The following is a 13,623-nucleotide window of genomic DNA, read 5'->3' as shown; positions in this document are numbered from 1 at the left end:
GAATGATGATGATAATTGTTGTGGTGGTGATGAGGATTTTGATCCTTGAGCCCAGTGTGTATATCTTCTTCAAACAGTAGACTTTTCTTTAGGCATTAGGCGTTGTCCAGCAGGTGGTGATAGTGAGACATACTAGCCTAGAACCAGTGAGTACCAACATATTTTCAAAAGCTGTGGGAAGGAAGGATAAGAAGGAAGGATCTGCTTTCAGTGCAAGTATGGATGCTTATTGGTATTGATGTAGGATACAATGGTGGGAATCGCTCTCCTTAAGGAAAAAAAAGTCATGTTGTTTGTTTACTCTCTGGATTAAGTCTGAATTAGATTCAAGTTGATGTTCACACACTCTCAGCAGACTCGAAAGGGAAATAAAAGTATACCTTTGTAGCTTTTTATTTTTGACATTTTTTTTACTGGCATGTCTCGATAGCTGGTCCCTTGTTCTTATAAATAAATTACAGTTATCAATCAAATCAATCAAAAACATTTGCAGATGTAGCTTATGGATTACACCCACCACATGTCTAGCTGGCTAATAGGTTAGCAGAAATATAGCAGAACCTGTGCCTGACGTATGTTTCAATTATTTTTCAACTACTTTTTTAGGATTACATGGATTACATAACACACTAAAACATACTACTGTCTATAAAATTTTAAACTAATAGAAAGAGGCAAAATGATTATTTATGGGCCACAAGCACTACAATATAATAAAGGTTTTCATTATGATAAATTGCAAGATCATGTAAAGGTATAATTGTTTTGATGGCATATTTCCATATTTCTAGTTGACTAAAACTGATAGCAGAGGATTGATAGATCTGGATAGTTTTTGTTGATGTTTTGTTGTAACCTTGTAGGAAATATTATCTTACATTTACTAATGACTTGAAAATGAGTCCAGTTCTCTCAGGGTGTGTCTTAGTGGAAATCGAGAATATGTCATACCATTATTGGCATGTCTACTTTCAGTCACCAGCTTAGAAATCAAACTGATATATCTCCATAGTGTCCATATACAGTATACTTGAGGTCACCTACAGCTACCAGGCATCTGCTTGTCCTTATCTAGATGGCAGTTTCCAAGACGACTGTCCAGATCTATTAGTCCTCTGGCCAGAGTGACAGAAAGAGAGAGAGAAAGAGAGAGAGAGAGAGAGAGAGAGAGAGAGGGAGAGAAAGTGAGAGACAGAGAGAGAGCGAGAGAGAGAGACAGCTCTTGTTAGTATAGAGTGAAGAAGAGTCTTGATTGACGCAGTGTCACTCTACTGAATCTCATAAGCACAGACACACAGAAATAGGAACTATTATATAGATTCTAGTTTAGTCTAGATTTATTGATGTTGCACAGACATGGCCTTGACTGACTTATATTTTAAAATGAGGTTCCATGGAAATGTGGAAGGTGTTTTTATTTTTCACTTTCTGTCTTTGTCTTAGTATCTTGACATCATGGCTCTTATGGTGCTCCTCTCCTAAATATACTCCTTTGTGAGCTGTAAGGAAAGATAAGTGTTTCTTTTTTATACTCTCTAGGCACAGCCTATGCTGCATATGTTTCATTTCCATTATAAAGCACAGAAATGAGGCTGTAAATCTCCGTATTTCTTGACCTTCACAGTAAGCCACACATTGTTTCTGTTTTGAATGTAATATGACTTTGTTTGAGCCAGTCTTCTTGTAGTCTCCCCACTGTGAATATTAATAGTATCACTACTACTTCTACTACTACTGCTAATTTAAAAAAATAATAATATTAATAATAACTATTTGTAGTACACTTTAATTCCCTGTAAGTGCATCTCAGTAGTGCATTGCAGCAGTGATCAAATAAAGCAAATATTAGTTGATGTGTGATAAGAAAAAGCACAAAGCAGATTAAAGAAGGCAGAACCTAAGCCAATATAATTAAAAAAAGAACGAAAGAAAATGAAAAACAAAAAAGAAGGTTAAATTAAGCAGCTTAAAGACAAACAATGAATCAAAAGAACATTATAATGCAACAAAAACAAAATAACAATAAACAGTAATAATGAAACATGAATACCAAAGGTAAAAGCTCTAAAAATGAATGTCAAGGCAGAACTTAAAGTAAACCAATCTCTCTTTGGCTCTGCAGGCACAGAATAGCATTACTCTTATAATAAAATACACTGTCAGCAGCAATTCTCCATTGAAGTGCTTTTTAATGTGCTACTTAATCTGTGGTTTACTAGGATTGGACCTTTATGTCCCCAAAACTGAGCTTCAGGAGTTTAGGCTGGGCTGATTCTACTTAAAACAAACTTTCATATTGACATCGAGTACTATACAAAAGTCATTTATTTAATTTCCAGTCGAAACAGCCAAGTACAAGTCATTGATTTTTCACAGTGGAACTCAGACAAAAGGTACTGTACAGGTAGATTTCCCACCAACAGATGAACAATATAAATGTACCCTCAAAATGGTTTTTGAAGGCACATTACATTTACTTTTTTCAGAGAAAGGGGTTTATTTTTTACCTTTTCTTATTTTTTCAAATTAGAAAAAAAGGCTTGGAGTCAAGACAGGATGTATGATCAGTGCAACTTAAAAAAGAACAGCAAAATAATCTGGTACAATTGTGTTTTCTAAGTAAATGTTCTCACATCTAATCTACTCAGAAATATCTCCTTTATCAATTTTAGGTGCACATGAGAAAGAAAAATGCAAGGCACCTAAGGTGTGTTTGGGCAAACTGTTCTGGGTAGGCTTCATGAATAACATTGAGATCCCTAATTTGTTAAGTTCTAATAAACATTTATCCTGCCATGTATGGTTAAACATTTAAATGGTAAAATGTTAAAAAAATCCCTACACTGAAAAGTCTTACCCAGCTAATGCATTGCTCTCATTAAACCTGAGCTGCAAATTGAATTCATTCCATGGCTTTAATTAATTGTGAAATGTCCTCTTTATTGAAGCTCACCGTGTCATTTGGAAACTGTGACGATACTTTGCCCCAGAAACACTCTTTTATCCTTGCTAGTCTCATACATCACTGTGTTTTCAAAAAAACCCAAATAAATAAATAAATTAATAAATAAAATAGTGCATTGTGTGTTTTGCAAAAGCCAAAATGTTAGCTAAGAGATGTTTACAAAACCATGCACATCTACTCTGAGATAGCATTTAATTAGAATATGTAATTAAAGTTTAATTTCAGACAGCTGTCTAATGGAGTGAAATTAAATTGCCAGCATGACAGATGATATCCGTCCTGAGCCTGACACTTAAATACACGGAAGTCAACATTAATTCTTTCTAAAGGCTAATTAAACTCCCATTGCCATTATATTGGCATTGCCTATTCTTCTTATGATTCCTACCTCAGTAGTAGGCTAATGTCTTGGAAAACATACAGTACACTGACCTTAAACATGAGCACGGTTTCTATTTGAGCAGATGCAAGAGATTTACAGCTCCCTTAGGATCTATATAATATTATAAAAAAGCACTTCTGGGACTGCTTTATGGGATGTTGCATCAAGAGGGGAACGGGAAGAATCACATTTAGCAATTTAGCAGCAGGAGCGTTCTGCTTCAGAGGCTGCAGCCTTGAGCCATGTGTTACGGGAGCAGAAGTTGTGGTAATTTGACCAGCCTTTTCCTGCCCTTTCAGGTACAGTGACAGCCATTAATTAAAGTGGAATCTTTGGCTCTTTCGCCATATGTCCATACAAGAGTATACAGTATACACACACAGACACACACAAAAGTCTTTTGCTGACACACCTTGACAGTGAACAATTACCTTGCTGTACATTTTGTGTATGACAGGAGCAAATCTTGCAAGCTAAACATGTTCCCTGCCAGAGCACAGGAGAATGTCCTTGAGCTATTCTGTACAAGCGAGGTGAAGTGCTGCATGATAAAATCTCTGCAGTAATAAGCTTTTCAGAAGGTGCTTTTTGACACACGAGTTGTGACGCAGACAGCGGGATATCAGATGATTTGCTTGCCAAGCCCCTTTGAGTCCTTGGCAATTAAAGACAGCATAATTATTACAATCACCCCAACATGCTCTGAAAGCTGACACCTGCACAATGTGAGCCACTTCGCTCAGCTCTGCTGGAAATCACCTGAACGGAGTCTTTTTTAAATCTGGGTTTTATCAACAGCGCTGTGAAAAGTGTGTAGATGTACAAAATATATTTTAGATCCAAATGCTCAGTAAAATGTTTTTGATTCACTCAGCAACTTTTCCTGGGAACTTTTAAATTAACGATAACATAAGCAAATGCTACGCAATATGAAGCTCTACAAAGTCCTAATTGAAAACCTAATTTTGTGGTATGTGTTGGCTGTTAGATAAAAGCCCATTTCAAGCAGCAAGTGGTAAGTAAATCACTCTAAAATGCCCTGGATTTCTAAGCAATAAATTAATCAGGATGAAGGAAAAATCTGTTGTCTAATACTGCTCAGGAGGCAACTAATGTGCCCTAAGCTCTCTGGAATCAGGATCAGTCTGGATGATCAATGTTTGTAAGCCTAATCAAATCAATTCCATCACATTATTTGTATGGATTAATTGCTTGGACTAATATGTACAAAGTTTGCCCTGATGAGACTGACCTGTAGAATAAATGTGTTCCTCTTGGTTTATTGATCACCATGACTCCATTTTTTTTTCATTACCCTATTGGCATTTCTTTAAAGAAAATTGTGCTTGCAGTCGTAGTGGTCTGTCTTCTATACTGTCAAAATGTCAGTACAGCCTATAGTTACGGGTTGTAAAGAAAACATGCACTGATATTGAAGGACTCCAAATGTTATAGTCTGAAAGCTCAAGCTTCATCCAAGCCCTCCACAGGTTTGGTTGCTGTATATTCAATTTGCAAATATAACGTCAAACACATACATACATACATCATCTAAACCACTTATCCTTCTGGGTCGCTGGAGCTTATCCCAGCTGTCATTGGGCGGAAGGCAGGATACACCCTGGACAGGTCGCCAGTCCATCGCAGGGCAGACAGACAGACATGCATATACAATCACACACACATTCACACCTAGGGGCAATTCAGCATGTCCAATTGGCCTGACTGCATGTCTTTGGACTGTGGGAGGAAACCGGAGTACCCAGAACAAACCCACGCAGACACAAGGAGAACATGCAAACTCCACACAGAAAGGACCCCGGTCGCCCGGCCGGGAATCGAACCCAGGCCCTTCTTACTGTGAGGTGACAGCGCTACCCACTGCGCCACTGTGCTGCCCATAATGTTAAACACACAAAACAAAAACTTTTTGCATGCGGTATAATTCCGCTTTCTCTTCGCTGAAACTTCTCCAGCAGTCTTTACAGTTGGCACTATGCATTTGGGCAGGTAGCTTTCTCCAGGCAGTCACCAAACCCAGATTTGTCTGACAGATGGTGACGCACTTGACATTGCACATGTCAGTCTTAGGCTTATATACAGCTGCTTGGCCATGGAAAGCCAGTTCATGAAGCTCGCAACAAACACTTCATGTGCTGCTGTTGCTTCCAGAAGAAGTTTGGATTTGTAACCAAGATTTTTACATACTACACGTTTTTCCTTACTACAGACAATTTTACATATTGCACACTTCAGCAGTCCCATTCTGTGAGCTTGTGTGGCATACTGCTTCATGGCTGAGTTGTTGTTGCTTCTACATGTTTCTATGTCACAGTAACGTACAGTTGAGCAGGGCAACTCAAGCAGGGAAGAAGTTTGACGAGTGTGACATCTTGTGATAGTGCCACATTGAAAATCTGTTTGCTAAAAAAAAAGCACTCTGAGCAATTATCCTTCAAGTAGTAAACGACAAGCTATAGAGTCTACTGGGTATGTATAATTTACGGGGGATTCTATATACATGTGGCCTGCACACTGTGTGTCGATAATAAGCCAGGTTTAGGGGGCATTAGTGGTCTGGTGTTTGAGGTATGCTGTGATGTGTGAATGTGAGAGGTGGGTCCACAGACAGCTTGAGGAATAGATTAGATACGACTTATCAAGATGTACTTGGCTTTTCTGCTCTCTCTGCAAGGCTTCTTGGGGGTGGGGGTTGCAAATGCCAGAAGCTCTCTGGAGTGGCCCGAGATGGGATTGATTGGAGTGGGTAAAAGAGACAGTGATGTACTCTTTGTCACTTCCGCTCCCCCAGCTCCCCTGCAGCACCAGAGCTTAAAGCAAAATCGAATTCTCTCGTCAGCTGCCTCAGAAATGCTGTCAATAGTCATAAGCGCCTGACCTTACTATTGAAGTTTAGGGAGGAGTCTCTCTGCTTGTCAAGTAGACCGAGGCTGTCAGATGTTGGCTGCATAACCCAGCCTGTCCATCCTGCACCAGCACACATGACTGAGACGTGTTTTCACTTTGATAAGGCTTTGAACTGATTAAAATAAGTAAAGAGATTATTAAAGATTCTTGAAAGTAAAAAAGGAAGAAACTAACATATTAAAAGTATTTGGGTTTTAGGTTGTGTGTCAGAATTATTTTCTGTATCACCAGTTTCAAAATAATGGTAAGGTTGAAAGGCTATGGTTATCAGGAACAACATTTTTCAGCTCCTGTGACTTAAGAAATGTCCTTTAGGATTTGATTCATCTGCTTGACCTTTTGGCCTTTTGTTCCTCTGGCAAGAATCCCCACACATGCACAGATAGCACATTAATTCTCCAAAGCTCTTACTGCCCCATCTGCCCACCTCTATGCACTGTGGGGAGTCACTGGCGAGGATGACTATTGCAGACCTTTCTTGGCTAATAAAAGCTTAATGTGAGCAAGAGCCTGAACTACTTACAGTGGCAAGATTGGGCCTCAGCCTCCTCCAAGGACATGGTTATCACACTTTCCCACCTTGGCCACAATGAGAATCAGCAGCACTGTGCTACAGGCTCTGCTGTTCCACAGATTAGACGCTTCTCTCTCAGCTTCAGGCAGCTCCACAGTGGGTCTACTTTTATGATTATGTCCTTACCAACAGTACACCCTGCGCACCTTTTGGTTTCTTTGTGTTCTGTGTTGACATTTTGTTTTTTTTATGTTTATTTTCTGTATGATGCCTAGGAAAGTGTTTCATCATTAACAGAAGTTCAATTTTAGAACTCAGATTAATATGCAAGCAGAAAACCAGCCCCTGAAAGTTGAACGTTCAGTGCTTTACCAAGTGCACCCATCTTTCCAGTGCCAAGAACAACTAATTACTCTGAGTGAATATATTCTCTATAAGCTCCATTCTTCACAAAACTTTGAGCTCTTCAGAATGACTTCACCTAGGTTGTCAAGCTTTCTGTCTGCAGAGGACCCTGACCAAATGAAGGGTGAGGACATTTGTGTGGCGCTGCCCCTGGAGAGACGCGTGCTGTCGCAAGCTCTGGGTGACCTTATCACACGTCTGGGGCATAATTCCTGCAGTGACAGGGCTGCATCCTTCAGAGAGACATCCTGCTGATTGATAGAGGTGCAGAGAGCCCAGCCATCAGTCATCCTGGACACACACACGATCGGAATGATGGGAGCTTCTCTCCACTTCTTGTCACAGCCTGAATCAGATGGCTTCATACTGTCCCCTATAGAGCCATTCACATACAGTTTACTCTCACTGCAGTCTTGGAGGATTGTGTCATTTACTGTTTTCAGCACTGTAAAACACAATTTAATCTGTAAATGGAAAGATAAGTATCTGAAGAGTGTTAAGTGTTTTGAGGGGGCAAAATCTGAACTATGCAGCAGGCACCTAGGAGTTTTAAAAAATTGTGCAAATACACAGGGGGTGGAGAGGGCATGTCCCTCCCATATTTGTGGGGTAGCAAGATGGTGGCTAAAAAAGTCTCTATCAGTGTGCGGCAGCACTTAGTAAAGCAGGTAGCCTAGCAGCTTCCCACCTTAACCTAACTTTACAACCTTTTATTTTGTACTATATTCTACACTACCAAGCATCCACATATGTAATTATTGTTAATTATATTGTTTTTTGTGTTTTAATATTGACATATCATTGCTGTCCAAAACAAGTATCTTCTAAATCACTTGAACACGGCAGCATGATGAATGGACCAATGAAATTCTTGAAAATTACTTTGAATGAAATCTCTTAACTTGCATTAAAAGTTGGGAATGTTTTTGCCATTTCCCGTGAAGTATTTATTTTACATTTTACATGTTTTAGGGCAAAGCAACAGCATAAAGCATTAGACATGATGTAAATATGGTAACTTGATGTACGTACAGTTTTATGTATGAAATCTGCAACTTTTACCTCCCACATTTGTCAGAACACATTTTCACTTCTGGATTAACCCAAGGATAACCTGGATTTCTTAAAAACTTTTTTTCTGCAGGGCCACAACAGTGTGCAGTTAAGGACTTTCTCTGCTGTATTGCACTTGACTAACCCAAATGTTATCCTCTTGAGAAAGAAACCAAAGGAAGTTACTAATCCCCAAGTGTACCTGCAGCAACAGGTGTGTCCAAAGCTTGTGTCTTTTCAACATTTGTAATATTTATTGAAAAGCTATACAGCCCCAGACAGTTGACTGGCAGGTCTTACTAAGTTAGTTAAAGCAAATGAGCTGGTAGAAGATTTGTGCAACGTTTCTATTTGGAAGCCTGAGCTTGAGTTGTTACTAGAATCAGTGCTTCATTTTTAGTAGGACAGTCTTTACTGATAAGAGGTAGCCAAGCACATCCCAGGTCATTGTGTGACAGATCTCAGCAGGGTTGATAGCCTGCCCACCAGTCTCACAGCATGACGACTCTTATCGTGCAAGCTTTAGAGGAGGACCCCCAGCGAGATTCTCTTCTGTCTTAAAATTCGGGTGGGTTATCTTCAAGAGCAGCTCACTGGGGAGAAAACCATCACAGATATCATAACTGCACGCACCTGCAGCAACAGATTCTTTTCAGTTAAACTGAGCTTTTTTCATTTGATTGTGTCTTTTCTACATTTGTAATATTTACTGAAAAGTTATACAGCCTCAGTCAATTTATCACCAACATGTGAACTGTCACCTATATGTGGATTCATCGTCTATATGTGAACTGCCCAAAATCACGTGGACAGCTTTTAACTACCAAGGTGCTTTACTACAACAGATTTTAATTCCAGGGAGATAAGCACAACATAATGCTGTGACAGTTCATTATGATTCCAAAAAACACAGGCCAAGGTCAAAACATGGAGTGATGAACAAGGAGTACACACTAAGAAGGCTTAGAATGCTATGTTAATATAAGGAAGACTCCACAACCCAATAGGTTCAAAACACAAACTAATTAGTACATGGAATGAAGGAGAAGTGTGGGTGATGAAGCTGAGGGGGTGCCAGGGTGGAGCAGGCGTGAGGTTTGAAGGACGTGACATTTAATATGAAGATACATCTATTTATTAACACATGGTTTTCTGTCTTTCTGGGCATCTATTTTCCATCACGGGGCTATGAATTATTCAGCAGCATGAAGACTCTTATTATGGTGATCAGCAGCTATTCTTTTTAAAAAGCTGTAGACCAATTAATCAGTCATTACTGCAACAGTAGTCCCATTATTTACGTCATTACCAGACCTCTACTTCTGTCATCCATTTCCTTAGTTGGCAGACACCATGCTGAGGCTACAAGTAGAGGCTAATACAGCAACTAGAAAAAAAATTGTGTGTGTGTGTGTGTGAATGGTGAGAGTCAATAGAACTGGTCAGTCATCAGTATTCAGTGACTCACAATAGCAACACTTCATTGTGTAACTAGGTGCTCAAGGATTGATTATTCATGCAGCCTTGGTATGTTTCTTAAAGCCACAGGAGTGTCAGACATCAGTTGAATAACACTTCTGTACACCATATCTTAAAATAATGGAAGCTTTGTGCAAAGTTTCTTTTTGGAAGCCTAAGCTTGAGTTGTTATTGGAATCAGTTCTACATTTTTAATAGGACTGTCTTTACTGATAAGATGTAGCCAAGTGCCTCCCAAGTTATTGTGTGACGAATCTCAGCAGGGCTGATAGCCTGCCCACCAGTCTCACAGCATGATGACTCTTATCGTGCCAGCTTTACAGGAGGACCCCCTAACGAGATTCTCTTCTGTCTTAAAATTCGGGTGGGTTATCTTCAAGAGCAGCTGACTGGGGAGAAGACCATCACAATTATCATAACGCTGCCTGTTATCGATTTCCTCTGGCCTCTGAGAACGAGGTGGTGACAGAGGAACATCCCCATTCCAAACAAAAAGCTTCTATAATTTACCAGGTCCCCTTGTTCTGCTGAAGAATGACTAGAAATTATTCTCCATTTAGAGCAATCTGTGCTGCTGCTCGATACAAAGCCATTATTGCCCCGGAGAAACGAAGTGACATCTCTGTAGAGCAATGGCTGCCATCACATGGGAGTGTGAAAGCAGCCGTGATGGATGTTGCTTAGACATAATCACTGAACTTGTGGCTTGCTCCATCGTAGAGGAGCAGGTTGAAACCATTGTGTGGTGGGTGGTTATCGGGACCCAGTTTCAGTCTGTATTGTCAACTGAAATTGAGCTGGGTGAATAAATTGCCTCCTGTGTTGCAGCCCTGAAAGAAGCTCACAAATTGAAAAACGCAGGAAAAATATAAATACATATATCGAGGTTACCCACACCTAATGCAGCTGTGCCTGGCACAGATAGTTATTTTTGCTGTAAACAGATGCTCAACAAAACAAATTGTACAACTTTTGAAAGGGTTGATGGTGGAGGATTGTTTTTCTTGCCCCATGTCTGGTGCCAGCTCTGCGAGTCTCTAGGCGAATCTCTGAGTGCCCTGAATGCTTCTGATTGTTTAATGAGCTGCTAATTACAAACAGTAGCAGCTCCATTCTGTAGTGAATTCGGTCCAGCTGCTAATACCACTGGCAGAGAGAAGTGTAATGTCCCAGTAGCGCCACAGACAAAGCTAAAACAATGCTTCATCAGGCCACAGTGCATGTTGCCTATTTCTCTCTCCCCCATGTTGCAGCACGCACAGCCAAAATGGTGAAATGCTTCCACTGATATGAACATTAATTTTTACAGCCCTGGTAGTAGGGGGTGGGAATCTCTAGGCACCTCACGATTCGATTCGATTACGATTCAGAGGGCTGCGATGCGATTATAAAACGATTATCGATGCATCTCGATGCATCTTTTTTTTCTATACAGCATTTATATTTTCTCACTTTGTGAGCTCAAGTTTCGAGTTTATTTGTCATTTGCACGTCAGGACATTTATGCATTGAAATGCTTGTTGTGAGGCTCAGCTAATCACTCTACAGAAAGTAAATAAGTAAAAATAAAAATACAAGAAAAAACAACTGAAATATATTAAATATACACAAAATATACACAGAATATAGAGACAATATACATTTTAAAGTGACTAAGTGACTCGGTGTTATTGTTATTTAAAGTGACTTGGTACTTTTAAAGCAAAGTATTTGTAATGATCCATAATGAATTTACTTCCAATATCTTTTTTAAAAAAACAAATGGAAGTGATGTGTCAAGTGAACTAGAAGGCTCTCATTCAGTGCTCTTGTTTGGAGCACGAGAAGCTGCTGCTATTCATCTGCGATAAAATGCGCAGTTACGGTGAAATAAGATCCAGTGGTGGTGGATGTCCACGCAGCACGTTGCAGCTATTCTACCCGTTTTCTTTAGTGATTTTATAACTTCGGTTTTGGTCTCGTTGTAGAGACGGGGGGAATCGCTGTGTCAGTAAAATGTCTTTGAGACGGGACGTGTGCAATAAGCCCTGTTTCGCAACGACTGAGAACCGGCATGCAGACTGCAGGTCACCTAGCAGCGATGCGTTATTCGCATTTATAAGCAGCGCAGTTGGGTTCCTGGTACGTTAGATCTGCAACGAGAGACTGTCACACACTAAAAAGTGGCGAAATTGAAGTCGCTTCTCTTTCGAATTCTCCCGTTCCACCTTAAATGGTGCCGCATTTACATTCGGCGCCTCCGTCAGAATTTAAGGTGGAACGGGTAAATTCGAACAAGAAGCTGGAGAATAAGACGCGACTTCAGCCTCGTAAAACCATCGAACGTTGAGACATTTCACTGATCTACTTCTCAGGAAAAGTTTTCTGGCGGAGATGGGAGGAATGTGGCTATAGCTAAAGCTTAAAGCAGAGCGAAGTAAATCTGCGTTTTCGTTTATATTGTTTAGCCTATACTAGGACATCATCACATACTGAGCCATACTGGACATTAAATGTTGCGGCTCCCAAGGTAGTTTGATTTTTGTTGAAAGGACAAAATGGCTCTTCTTATCATTTGGGTTGTGACTCCTGACCTAACCTGGCTTTAATGCAGAGGGAGCCGGTCGGATTTCTCGCTCATCCAGTTGTGTTTTTGTTATTTGCCGCCACAGACTGTCCGGGCGCTGCACTTCCGCACTTCCAAGTTCCGCCTTTTGCGTTCCGTCAACATTACGTTATAAATTAAATATTTAGAAAATCGATTTTTGACGTTTGTGAATCGATTCAGAATCGTTCACGTCCGCATCGCGATGCATCTAAGAATCGGTTTTTTCCCGCACCCCTACCTGGTAGTTTGTTTGTATTCTATTCTAAAACTGCTCTTGATTGTCAATATTGTATTTCGGCTGTTGCTCTTATTAGCACGATACAGTGCTGCATGGAAATGTGTAGGCATATATTCTCTATAGATATATATTTACTACTCTTTTTTATTGTTTATTCCATGTCTATTAAATGTACATTTTGCCCATTGAGGTATAGTTGATGTTTTTCGTAGAGGTTGGAACCACCGACGTGTATTGGTATGGTGGTATGGGATTGTTTTGAAGAGACCCAGTATTGTTTTAAAGAGAACACCAGTATTTCACAGAGAGTGAAATTCTTTGTAAGGTATTCATTTTTTCATAGCTTTTATACCGGTATGCCATAAATAAGCTCAGATAATGTAGTGTACAAACAATACAAAATGTGCTAACATCATCCCATATAGCTGAATGGCCGAGTCAAGCATCTTTTAGTAATCCCTCATCTAGAACGGTGACGATAACTGCATTACCGCAATACAGCATTTGATGCCTGCCATGGGGTTGAGCTCGTTACTGTCATCACTGCAATTTTTTTTTTTATTATTATTATTTTTGTATTTCATTTTTTGCTGGTGAAAGTTAATTTACCATCATTAATCGTGCTTGGCATCAGTTTACTGCTTTACTAACAGCTTTCTTCGTGAGCTGAAAAAGACTTGGCTGTAGCATTAGCTGAGATCTGTTTATCCAAAAGACTGACTGCTTTTCTGTGTGTAAATTTTAGGCCACATGTAATCTACTGTGACTGTCTGTGGTTTAGTTTAACAAAGTAATGACAAAATGCTGAGTGGCATGCTGTGATGAAAGAAGTTGAACAGTGCTCAGAGTCGCTGAGTGCCAGAATCCTATTGCTCTAGACTTGAGAATTAAAATATGTGTTTAAAGTGTTCTTGTTACACTTATTGTTATGACTAAAAGGCATTCAATCCGCCAAGTGCTGCGCCAACAACCAAAGTCAAACAACCAAAATGACGAGTGTAGTCTGTAGTGTCCATATGCCTGCCTCTTCTCGATGATGTTTGAGTTTGAGTTTTCTGTGAGTTTATTGGCC

At 39.9% G+C, this 13,623-nt stretch overlaps 1 protein-coding gene across 1 annotated transcript in view; it reads left to right on the top strand.

Annotated features, from left to right (window-relative positions):
- The window catches only part of galntl6 (polypeptide N-acetylgalactosaminyltransferase like 6), a 246,903-nt gene that overhangs the window by 74,009 nt on the left and 159,271 nt on the right, over nt 1-13,623 (top strand). The gene's annotated exons all lie outside the window — the stretch shown is intronic.

The sequence above is a fragment of the Colossoma macropomum genome, unplaced genomic scaffold, assembly GCF_904425465.1.
Source record: "Colossoma macropomum unplaced genomic scaffold, Colossoma_macropomum, whole genome shotgun sequence".
Taxonomy (NCBI): domain Eukaryota; kingdom Metazoa; phylum Chordata; class Actinopteri; order Characiformes; family Serrasalmidae; genus Colossoma; species Colossoma macropomum.
Note: the sequence above shows the minus strand (reverse complement) of the source record. Positions and strands in the feature narration are given on the sequence as shown.